At 49.7% G+C, this 12,789-nt stretch overlaps 1 protein-coding gene across 3 annotated transcripts in view; it reads right to left on the minus strand.

The window, feature by feature from the left end:
• The window catches only part of TMCO4 (transmembrane and coiled-coil domains 4), a 112,801-nt gene extending 103,968 nt beyond the window's left edge, over window positions 1–8,833 (minus strand). Inside the window, exons 1-2 of one of the 3 annotated variants that reach the window (XM_032759146.2) lie at window positions 8,772–8,796; window positions 2,187–2,267 (exon numbers count right to left, since the gene is read on the minus strand). The gene's annotated coding sequence lies outside the window, so the exon portion shown is untranslated. Of the gene's footprint in view, window positions 1–2,186; window positions 2,268–7,054; window positions 7,134–8,091; window positions 8,268–8,771 lie in introns of those variants that run through there. The other 2 variants (XM_032759147.1, XM_032759145.2) reach the window with 2 other exon arrangements.
• Between the last annotated feature and the right edge of the window lie 3,956 nt (window positions 8,834–12,789).

Consider the following 12,789-nt stretch of genomic DNA (forward strand, 5'->3'; position numbering starts at 1 on the left):
TTGGTGGGAATGTAAATTAGTTCAACCATTGTTGAAGATGGTGTGGCGATTCCTCAAAGATCTAGAACCAGAAATACCATTTGACCCAGCAATCTCACTACTGGGTACATACCCAAAGGAATATAAATCATTCTATTACAAAGATACCTGCACGTGTATGTTCATTGCAGCACTATTCACAATAGCAAACACATGGATCAGCCCAAATGCCCATCAATGATAGACTGGATAAAGAAAATGTGGTACATATACACCACGGAATACTATGCAGCCATAAAAAGGAATGAGATCATATCCTTTGCAGGGATATGGATGGAGCTGGGAGCCATTATCCTCAGCAAACTAATTCAGTAACAGAAAACCAAACACCACATGTTCTCACTTATAAGTGGGAGCTGAACAATGAGGACACATGGACACAGGAAGGAGAATACACACTGGGGCCTGTCAGCAGGTGGGGTGTGAGGAGACAGAGCATTAGGAAAAACAGCTAATGAACGCTGGGCTCAACACCTAGGTGATGGGCTGCTAGGTGCAGCAAACCATCATGGCACATGTTTACCTATGTAACAAAACTTCACATCCTGTACATGTATCCCAGAACTTAAAATTAAAATTAAAATTAAAAAAAAGGAAAAGAATTGAACAAGCGTTAGTGGGACAGACAGGGCAATTCTCAGCTTCTCAGCTCTCCATGATGCTGGAATGGGGGAGCCCATGGTTCCAACTTTATGGATTGTCTAACTGGACAGGCTAGGACCCCAAACTCTTCCAGCTGCACAAGATGGGGGCAGCTGTGGGGTGGGAGATGCGCCACCTGTTGTGTATACTGGTCCTTGGGGGCCTCCACCCCTTGATCGGATTGGGGATCAGGATCCAGTCCAAAGTAAAACTGGATCTCAAGTGTATCGGAGAAGTTACACTGATTTCAAGAGCGTGCTGGATTCCTGCGATGAGAAAAAGCCCCTTCTGTCAGGACCAGCAGTACCTCTGTGCCCTGGGGTCACCTAAGACACACAGGGCTGGTCCAGCAGCACCCTGGGGCTCATTTTCACTCAGTTCTCACTTCTCTCTTGTCTGCTGTCATGTAAGACGTGCCTTTCACCTTCTGCCACGATTGTGAGGCCTCCCCAGTCACATGGAACTATGTGTCCATTAAACATCTTTTTCTTTATAAATTACCCAGTCTCGGGTATGTCTTCATCAGCAGCATGAAAATGGAGTAATACACCAAGGAACTCCAAGAAAGACCCACACTTGACCTAGAAGAGGACGTGCTCTCCAGGGAAACAACAGATAGAGAGTGAGAACAACAGGGCAAACCCATTGCCTACAGCTCGGCTGCACAGCCCAGACCTGGGATGGACAGGGGTCCTTCTGGAATGGGACCTCGTTTTGATATGCTACGATTATGACTTTTTTCTAGCCAGTCACATCATCTGTCACCAAAGAAAATGCTGACTGGGTCATTTTTGTCAGTAGTGGGGGCAGAGAGACATTCCATAAATATCTGACCTCAGCTCCACAAGCACCCACAGTGGGCACTCCCAATATTTGTTGACTGATGCCATAAACAATACCATTGGATTTCTTCTTGGAGAGGTGAAAAATTCTAAAGTTAGCACCAAGGAGAAAAATCAAATACGGTCAATACCATCTTTGAAAATCCTTTAAATCGTCCTTAAAATTCCATGACTTGGGCCTTTAGAAGATCACATGCAAGAATGAACTTTTGTTTTTTCTTTACATGCCAGCCAGCTATGGCCTTTTTTTCCCCCCTTGGAGCAGTCAGTGAAGGTCAAGGTCAATTTTTTTTTTTTTAGACAAAGTCTTGCTCTGTTTCCCAAGCTGGAGTGCAGTGGCGCAATCTGGGCTCACCGCAACCTCCACTTCCTGGGTTCAGGCAATTCTCCTCTCTTGGCCACCCAAGTAGCTGGGATTACAGGTGTACGCCACGATGCCTGGCCAAGTTTTGTATCTTTAGTAGAGACAAGGTTTCACCATGTTGGCCAGGCTGGTCTCGAACACCTGGCTCAAGTGATCCTGTCACCTCGGCCTCCCAAAGTTCTGGGATTACAGGTATGAGCCACCATGCCTGGCCTCAAGGTCAAATTTGATGTGACTATACTAGCATAGGTAAGTGACTATATTAGTGTGCCACCTCTCCCATGCTGCTCCAGCCATACCTTCCTCCTTGCAGCTCCTGGACCCCACCAGGCTTTCTCTCTCTCTCCTTTTTCTGATCGCAGTTGAGTTTTTAAATGATTCTGCAGTGCAATAAAATAAGCATTAATAGGGAGATGGCTACAGCATCATGGGAAGGCTGAAGACTAATTATTCTGGGGCCAAGGAGAAAGAAGAGCATTTGGCTAAGAAATCATTTACAACACATAAAGCTATGGCACCATCCTTAGGCCGGAAATGCCAAAGATCATAGTTGAAGGTTACAATACACACACACCCCACACCCAAAATAAGACAATCTTGAGATGCTCCTAGAAGGGCAGAGTCTAGGCCGGCCCAGGTCAGAACCCTTTGCAGCCATTTAGAAGAGACACCTATTCATTCTACACCTCTATCTGAAGTCAAATTGGAAGCTAGAGGTCAGTGAGGCATTTCAGGAGGTCTCCATGGCAACAGTTCCAACGTAGAAGAACCCAGAGGGTTTTGGACAATCACATTGCAGACCAGAAGAAAACAGACATACTGGCATGGAAGGAAAGCTCCCCTCCCACCCTCGCTTCAGCAGTCTGGAGGAGGGGCAGGAAGGTGGGGTGGGGTGACAGTGCCATTGGGGTGGACACCCAGGCCCTGTGAGATGTGCCCACATGTGCCACTGCTCTCTTCCTCCTCCTGCCTGGTATTAACCACCGTCACCTCTTACTGGGTCACGCCTCTCCACACATCTGCCTTTTCCTGTGCTCACCCCAGCTGTTCACACACAGCACCCAGAGACCGCCATCTCAGAGTCAGGCCATGCCCCTCCTCTGCTCCAAACCCTCCAAGACTCCTTTCTCAAAGTCGAGGTCCTTACAATGGTGATGGGGCCACTGCAATCTGGCCTGAGTGGCCTCTCTGCCCCCCAACCCCCGCCGCCTCTCCCATGCTGCTCCAGCCACACCTTCCTCCCTGCAGCTCCTGGACCCTACCAGGCACGCTCCCACCTCATGGCCTTTGCATTGGCCATTCCCAAGGCTGGGAATGCTTATCCCCCAGATAAGGACACAGCCAAATCCCTCACCTCCTTCTGTCTGTGCTCAAATCTCACACTTCAGTGCAGCCACCGTGCCCACTGCCCATCCTAGCCCCTTTACCCAGCTGCTCCACTTTGTCCACAGCACACATACACCAGCCTCCCAATTCTGTATCAGTTACTTGTTTATATTGATCGCTTATCTTCTATCTTCCTCTGCTCACAGGTAAGCACAGTGGGAACTCAGCAACATTTGTTGACTGAGTGGTGGTTTCCACTTGATATAATTAAAAAATAATTATAGCAACAAATTTGCCTGAGCAGGAAGTGGGAGAAATGGCAAAGTTTGAAATAGTCCATTTGACCCACTGGTTTTCAAACTGCTCCCCAGAGCCCCAGAGTGATGGGCAAGATGAGACACAGGGGGGAACCCTCAATACCCCACCTTCAAATTATAACAGCACATGATCCAGCAATACCACTTCTGGGTATATACGCAAAATAATTGAAAGCTGGATCTCAAAAAGATATTTGTACACCCATGTTTATAGAATTATTCACAATAGCCAAGAGTTGGAAGCAACCCAAATGCCCATCTACAGATGAATAGATCAACAAAATATGATATATACACACAGTGGAACATTATTCAGTCTTAAAAAAGGAAGGAAATTCTGACACATGTTACAACATGAATTAACCTTGAGAAGTTATGAAATAAGCCAGTCACAAAAAGATAAAATGCTGTACAATTCCACTTATGTGAGGTATGAGGAATAGTTAAATTCATAGAGACAAGAAAGTAGAATGAACGGTGGTTGCCAGGGGCTGTGGGGAGGAGGAACAGGGGACGGAGGTGGTTGTTTAATGGGTGTGGAGTTTCAGATCTGCCAGTTGGAAAGTTCTAGAGATTTGTTGCACAACAATGTGAATATACTTGACATTACTGAACTACACACTTAAAATGGTTACGATGATAAATTTCATGGTATGTGTATTCTATCACCATTTTTATATTAAAAAAAAAAATAGGGGCCGGACGCAGTGGCTCATGCCTGTAATCCCAGCACTCTGGGAGGCTGAGGCGGGTGGATCACCTGAGGTCAGGAGTTCAAGACTAGCCTGGACAACATGGTGAAACCCCGTCTCTACTAAAAATACACAAAAATTAGCTGGGCATGGTGGCGAGCACCTGTAGTCCCAGCTACTCAGGAAGCTGAGGCAGGAGAATCACTTGAATCCAGGAGGCGGAGGTTGCAGTGAGCCGAGATTGCGCCATTGCACTCCAGCCTGGGTGATAAGAGCAAAACTCTGTCTCAAAAAGTAAATAAATAAAAAATAAATTAAAAATTAAAAATTAAAAAAATAAAAATTAAAAAAAATTTAAACATTTAAAAATCACAATAGTAAATGCTTGGCAAATGTTAGCCACGTGTCAGCTCTTTCTATATATCATCTCATTTTCTCTCAACAATCCTGCAAGGTAGGTGCTATTATCACCCTGCCGCAGATGGGGACAGAGAGGCCCTGAGAATTGAAGGTCAAGGTCACTGGATGAGTCATGTAGCATTTAAACTTGTGCCTGGGTCTTAGGCCACAGGCAGCCATCTTCACAATGATGCTGTTCTACCTCTCTGGCCTGGTTTACACCCTGGCCAAAGATTTCCAACACAATTTGGAAACCAGCAAATTGGATGAATCTGACCAGCTCCCATCTATCCACAGGCTCACATCCCACTTCTGAGCCCCAAGCCCCTGTGGACGGGCCTAACCTGCCTTTCCTGCTTTGTTTTCTTTCACTCCCTGCTTCCAGCTCATCCTCAGCTAAGCTGCACTCCCCTGCTTCCGGCCCACGCTGGGATATCACCTCGGGCCTCAGCTCATGCTGTTCTCTCCATCTGGGTCCCCCTGTCCAAATGGTGCCCTTTTCCAAAAGCACAGTTTAATAATAAAATCAGCTTAGATTTTTTGGGGCCTACTTCCATGATCCCACTTCAGCTTCCCAACAACCTTATGAAGAAGAGACAATCGCTGTCTCCATTTTACAGATGAGAAAACTGAGACTCACAGAAGCGGAGGTCACACAGCTGGCAAGTCCTAGGATGCTCCTTCCAGGCCTGTGTGACCTCAAACCCCAAGTCCTTCTCCACTTTACTAAGGTGGGGGGTCAGGGGTTGCCACGCACTTCCCTGGATTTGTCCAGCGAATGTGGGGCCTGCCAATTCTGAAGCCCTAAAGACTTTGTCTGGGCCCCTCCACCTCTTCTTGGACATAATGGCAGGTTGCTAATGTGTCTATCTCTCTGACCAGGAGGGTCAGGGTGAGAGTGGATGAAGCCCAGGGCACCAGGGATTCCCAATTAATATTTTGGTTATTCATTCCAGTGTAAGACAGCTGGCCCCTCCACTCCCGCCTCCAACCCGACCCTTTGTGATTTTTTATTTTTATTTTTATTTTTATTTTTTGAGACGGAGTCTTGCTCTGTCACCAGGCTGGAGTGCAGTAGCTCGATCTCGGCTCACTGCAACCTCCACCTCCCGTATTCAAGCGATTCTCCTGCCTCAGCCTCCCGAGTAGCTGGGACTACAGGTGCATGCCACCATGCCCAGCTAATTTTTGTATTTTTAGTAGAGACGGGATTTCACCATGTTGGCCAGGATGGTCTCGATCTCTTGACCTCGTAATCTGCCCTCCTTGGCCTCCCAAAATGCTGGGATTACAGGTGTGAGCCACTGCGCCCGGCCTGTGATTTTTCGTTATCAAATTTATCACCACCTGACAATGTATTATAGGTTTATTTACGGTCTATCTCCCTCACTAGAGGAAGCTCGGAAAGGCAGCGGCTTTTGGGTCATGTTCCCTGATATATTCTAGGACAGCACCTGGCAGAGCAGGGGTTCAATCCCTGTGTGCTGAATGAAACAACCCGCAACTGAAAAATGACTTCAAAAGATTTTTTTGAAGGACAATATCGTTTTATATAAAGTGAGGTCCCCAATGTGCTCAACAGGGCCTCCCTGTAGGTGGATGTCATTACTGAGCACCTACTAAGCAAACTTAGCCCTGGTCCTGGAGGTCACAGGAGTGACCGAGCAATGAGCGTATAATTCCACCCTGAACTTAACCTCTGACATACCAGTAGAAGTCTTGTGGCCTGGGGCATTTGGAGTACAAATCTGGCTAGGGCTAAAATGTGAAGAATATGTTACCTGGGAAAAGGGAGGCAGGGGTAGAGAGGCCTGGAAGAGCAGGTGCAAAGGTCCCAAGGAGGGAGGAGTGGCATGCCTGGGCACAGAGGGCTGTTGATAAGTGGTCTGAGATGCGGCTAGAGGTGTAGGCCGGGGGACAGGGGTGCATAGCCTTCTGGTCCGTGTAAAAGGTTTTTGCTCTTTTCCCTAAGAAAATGGGAAGCCAAGGCCAGGCGCGGTGGCTAATGCCTGTAATCCCAGTACTTTGGAAGGCTGAGGTAGGTGGATCACCAGGTCACGAGCCTGTCCAATATGGTGAAACCCCATCTCCACTAAAATACAAAAATCAGCCGGGCATGGTAGTGGGCGCCTGTAGTCCCAGCTACTCAGAAGCCTGAGGAAGGAGAATCGCTTGCATCCGGGAGGTGGAGGTTGCAGTGAGCCGAAATCGCATCACTGCACTCCAGCCAGGGTGACACAGTGTGACTCTGTCTCAAAAAAAAAAAAAAAAAAAGAAAAAGAAAAAGGAAGGGAGGGAGGGAGGGAGGGAGGGAGGGAAAGAAAGAAAATGGGAAGCCAGAGCGGGGTTTTAGGCAGAGGGTGGTACAATGATATCAGGGCAGCTTGAAGCAGAGGTCGCCTAAATGGAAAGTGGATTGGATTTCACTCTCACCCCTTCTGCCTGCTGTCACACGTTCCAGAGAGCCAGTTCCCCACTCCTCATCAGCAGCCCCGGTTTATAATGTACAACACTGTTTACAAAACACACAGGCCAAAAGAGAACACAATGCGAAACCACCCACTGACATTTCTTAGGTCCCACGTTAGCCAGCCCTGGTGGCTGGTCCAGCCTTTGTAGCCCAGTGGTACCAGAGTAGAGAGAGATGGTTTGAGCCTTATGAGGAACTCTCCAGACCCCAGCCTTTGTGGGAGCTACATGCTGAGCTATGACAACCTAATCGATCAACTCCTCCTGTCCAACTCCTCCTTGGGCCTTAGGACTAAAAAGCATAAAGTCTCCCAAAGTGTCAGACACTGCACTGGGCCTTTTGTGGCTTCAGCTCCTTTAATTTTCACAATAACCTTGGAGACAGGTCATTTAACTTGCCTGATCACTCAGTTACAAAGCTGCAAAGCTAGCACCCGAGCCCATCTCTGTCTGATGCTGCACACAAGGGCTTGAGGCCACTCTAATATCGATATCTTTCTGCTGTCTTCACGTACTTCACAGTTGGGGAAACGCCAGTGGTCTCCCCTGTGCCCAGCCCTCCCTCCCCAGGCTGAAGGGCAGGGCTTTATTCCACCCTCTGGAGTGTACTTCCTGAGGGCAGAGCTCGTTTTGTTCACTGCTGTATCCTCATTGCCTAAACAACGCACACAGTAGGTGCTCAACAAATATTTGGTGAGTGAACAAATGGATGTTCCCAAAGCTTAAAAGAGTTTCATATTTTCTGCGATGAAATAAACACAGAGTTAAGAAAAAGGGGGCTCATGTGCTGACTCCTACTTCGAGTTAGGTAGTAGTCTGGGATTCTAGCCTGACCCTGCTCCTAATTCCCAGTGCTACCCCAGGGAAGGGCCAGGCTGGTCAGGGCAAAGGCATCGTGGAGGCCAACTCTGTGCCAAGCACTGGGTCAGGCTCTCCAGGCAGGTAGCCCAGGTTTTTATCTCTTGCTTCCTAGCTGTGTAGTCTTGGGGAAGTTACTTCACCTCTCTGAGCCTCAGTTTACCCAGCTGTAAAATTCACTCAAAAGTCAGCAGCAGTAATTCTTCCCTCCTGTAACTTCAGGCATGGGCGCCAGAAGACATGGCCTCCTTGTAACATGAGGAACCTGGCTTTTCTCCAGAGGCTCCCCAAGCCCCCTTGGAATTCTCTGTTTGAGAGTCTGCGGAGGGACTGGGAGACAGGAGGCGAGGGAGTCCTAGAGGCCTTCCTGACAGGGGCGTGGAGGGGCCACGGGGGGCAAGGGGAAGCACAGTGACCTCTTGTGACCTTGGGCAAGCCCCCTTCCTCTCTGACCTTGACCAGCGTCCTCATTTGTCAAGGGAGCTGCTGGATGACCTCTAAGAACTCGGAGACCGAGGCTGGAGTCGCCTGAGTGCTCCGCCCAGCCTCAGTTTACCCCTCTGCCGCCCCACAAGACTTCTAAAAGCACTTCCGGCTCTGAAAACAAACCAACCACCAGCAGGCGGCGTGGGCTTAGGGCAGGCAGCGCCAGGGAGCGCGCGGCCGCTTCCTGGTGGGTCCAGTGTCCCCGGGGTGGAGGGCGGGGCGCAGGGCAAAGGGCTCCGGGGCTGGGCCGGGCTCCGAGTGCCCCGCGTGGGGCCGGCGGGGAGTGGCCCAGCAAAGTGCGCGCCACCGTGGCCTGACGGCTCCGGGGCCCCCTTACCTGGAGGCGGCTGCTAAGGCGAAGGCGGAGGCGGCGAAACCAGCGAGCGGCTCCTCCCGCCCGGCCCCTCCCCTCCCCGCCGCGTCCCGGCCCGTCCCGCCGCCTGCCCCGAGGGCGCCTGGTCGCCGCCGGCCGGGCGGAGCACTCGGGAGCGCGGCGCGGGGGCGCGGGGCCTTCCAGGCTCTGACCCGCCAGCTGCGGGTCCCGACCTAGCTCGTCCCACCTCTGCCCCACCTCCACCACCCATCGCGACAGGGGTACCGGCCTCTGCAGGCGACCGGCTAGCCCGCCGCGCCACATCTGTGTGTGGGTCCATTTACCCTCCAGGAAGCAGCGAGACAGCGCGGCGCGGGAGAAGGGCCCTGCAGGGTTGGACTTTGCAGAAACTGCCCGCGAAGGACTCGGCCCCGAGAGTGGCATGCCCCAAAGCCACATTTTGAAGACAAAGTCTTCAAAAAAAAATGTATAATGTAAACAAAAAACCAGCCACAGAAACCGCCTTCCCGCACGTGTATGCAGCACTTTGTAGTTTGCAAAGTGTTCGGATATCTAAGTTCTTCCTGATTCTACTTTCATTTTCCCTAACGCTAAGTTTGGTTCTGTCTCAGGGCCTCTGCCTGGAGGTTCCCATGCTTGGGACTCTCTGCCTTCAGACCTCCCTTTCCCCCAGTCCATTTCCTGCTTTCCATTCTGGTCTCTCGGGATGGGATCTGAGAGTCTTCCCTGACCACCCAGCACATTCAGTCATTGAACAAATTTACTGAGCACCTACTACACACCAGGTACAGTTCTTTTTTTTTTTTTTTTTGAGATAGAATCTCGCTCTGCCACCCAGGCTGGAGTGCAGTGGCCCGATCTCAGCTCACTGCAACCTCCGCCTCCCGGGTTTAAGTGATTCTCCTGCCTCAGGCTCCCAGGTAGCTGGGACTACAGGCGCGTGCCACCACACCCGGCCAATTTTTGTATTTTTAGTAGAGACGGGGTTTTGCCATGTTGGCCAGGCTGGTCTCGAACTCCTGACCTCAGGTGACCCATCCGCCTCGGCCTCCCAAAGTGTTGGGATTACAGGAGTGAGCTACCGCGCCCGGCCCGCGCCAGCTACAGTTCTAAAAGCTGTGGAATCACACACCAGGCTTCCATTCCTGTTCTATTTTAATCGTAGTATTTATCACTCTGAAATTATTTTGTTCATTTTTCTGTTTGCTACTTTACGTTCTGCCTCTCCAACTTTTTTTTTTTTTTTTTTTTGATAAGAGTTTTGCTCTTGTTGCCCAGGCTGGAGCGCAATGGCTCGGTCTCGGCTCACTGCAACCTCTGCCTCCCGGGTTCAAGCAATTCTTCTGCCTCAGCCTCCCAAGTAGCTGGGATTACAGGCACCAGCCACCATGCCCGGGTGATTTTTGTATTTTTAGTAGAGATGGAGTTTCACCATATTGGCCAGGCTGATCTCGAACTCCTGACCTCAGGTGATCCGACCACCTCGGCCTCCCAAAGTGCTGGGATTACAGGCGTGAGCCACTGCGCAGCCCCAATTAGACTTTAAAAGCCCGGGAGGTGGGCGGGCTTAGGCTGCCATGCTCTCCGCTGTGTGCCCAGCCCCAGGAACTGTGCCTAGCACTTGCAGGTGCTCAAAAGAAGCACTTAATGAATGGATCTCTTTCCCCTAGCAACCCTGTGAAATTTCATCACACCCACTCTGAAGGAGAGGAAACTGAGGCTTAGGTCCAGACAGTGCAGAAGCCACAGAGCTAATGAGTGCCAGAGCTAGAGCAGGAATCATCGTGGCCTCAGAGGCTGTTGCGCTTTCTCCCAGTGAAGACAGTCTAGGGTTATGGGAGGAAAAGTTACCACGGGAGTCAGAGACCAGCATCCCAGCTCAGAGCCTGGGACTCATGCACCTTGTGAAATATTCCTTCCTCCATCTGCTCATCTCCCCACTGGCCAATCAGGACCAAGAAGGGCAGGTCTACCCACCCATGAAGTTATTGTGAGGGTCAAATGGGTCAATCATGTGCAGGCTTTAGGGGAATAAGGGGTTATATCTGAGCGTGTGAGCTTTGTCAAGATTGAGAACTTCAGCCAGCCCTCCTCTCAATGTCTGGCAGCCCCTTCCAGCCAGATCAACTTTGTGGGACCAGGCACCACTCTGCACTCCCCTGCTTTGCCCTGTCTCTAATTTGGTTAGAGACCTTGTGTTGAACACACTTGTCTTTGGGTATTGGACCCTGTTCAGCCGTTGCCCAGCACCCAACCCTCACCCTAGTCACCCCCACCGCACACAGGCCCTAATCCCATCGAGGCTATGGGTAGGAAAGATGGAGAAAATATGTTTACCCCTTTTGGTGTATGCTTTTGAGATTTTTTTAGGTTTGGTATTGGACAGTGAAGAATTTCGTTTCCTCTAAGTAACTCTCCCCCAAAGGAATGTTTAGGGAGTTGTGGAAGGGGAAGCCTTCTAATGAACCATTGACTAATTCAACCAGGATGTGTGGAGTGGCTAGTGGGGTTTTAGATGTTGAGGGTATAGCAGGGGAATCAAAGTGTTGCCAGCAAAATCATGGAGCTTACATTCTGGTTTGGGGGATGGGTAGAGGGAGATGGACAATAAACAAACTGATTTTGTTTTATTTTATTATTATATTTTATTTTTTATTGAGACGGAGCCTTGCTCTGTCACCTAGGCTGGAGTGCAATGGCACAATCTCAGCTCACTGCAACCTCCACCACCCGGGTTCAAGTGATTCTCACGCCTCAGCCTCCTGAGTAGCTGGGTCTACAGGCGCATACCACCATGCCTGGCTAATTTTTTTGTATTTTTGGTAGAGACGGGGTTTCACCATGTTGGCCAGGCTGGTCTTGAACTCTTGAACTTGACCTCTCAAAGTGCTGGGATCACAGGCGTGGGCCACCGCACCTGGCAAACAAACTGATTTTAATCTGTTTTACAGAAAAAGTAAAGCAGGGAGGTCACGCTATAGAAGATGAAGCAGTCAGGGAAACCCTGCAGGCGATCTTTGAGGAGGCTATCAGGTTACAGGGCATAGCATCCGAGGTAGACCCAGCAACTGCAAAGGTCTTGAGGTGGGAGTGTGGTTGGTCCTTATAAGAAAACGGTGTGAGAGGAGAATGGAGAGTGCTGGGGGAGAGTCCTGGATGAGATGAGATCAGACAGATAGTGGGGGTCGTATCACTGTGAGCTTTTTAGAAATGCTGATGAGGGCTGGGTGCAGTGGCTCACGCCTGTAATCCCAGGACTTTGGGAGGCCAAGACGGGTGAGTCACTTTAGCCCAGGAGTTTGAGACCAGCCTGGGCAACATGGTGAAACTCCGTCTCTACAAAAAATACAAAAATTAGCCGGGCATAGTAGGGCAAGCCTGTAGTCCCAGCTCCGTGGAGGGCGGAGGTTGCAGTGAGCCGTGTTTGCACCACTGGACTCTAGCCTGGGCAACAGAGGGAAACTGTCTCGAAATTAAAATATATATATTGGCTGATGCTTAGGCTAGGGTTGCCAGATTTAGCAAATGAAAATAGAGGACTCTCTGTTTCATTTCAATTTCAGATAGACAATGGATAATTGTTTAATATGAGTATGTCCCAATACTGCACAGGATATACTTATATTAAACAATTACTTATTGTGTATCTGAAATTTAAGTATAGCTGGGTGTCCTATATTTTATCTGGTAACCCTATTTGGGCCCCACGCTCAGAGATTCTGATTCCATTGGTCTGGGATCTGGCCAGGCATAGGTGTTGTTCAGAAGCCCACAGGTATTTCTTTTCTTTTCATTTCTTTTCTTTTTTTTAAACAAACAAAAAACCAGCCCAGTAGTGGTGGCTCGCGCCAGTAATCCCAACACTTTGGGAGGCTAAGGTGGGCGGATCACCTGAGGTCAGGAGTTCAAGAACAGTCTGGCCAACATAGCAAAACCCCGTCTCTACTAAAATACAAAAAGTAGCCAGGTGTGGTGGTGTCTGCCTGTAGTCTCAGCTACTTGGGAAGCTGAGGCAGGAGAA

This window comes from Hylobates moloch, unplaced genomic scaffold, assembly GCF_009828535.3.
Source record: "Hylobates moloch isolate HMO894 unplaced genomic scaffold, HMol_V3 SCAFFOLD_9, whole genome shotgun sequence".
NCBI classification, from domain to species: domain Eukaryota; kingdom Metazoa; phylum Chordata; class Mammalia; order Primates; family Hylobatidae; genus Hylobates; species Hylobates moloch.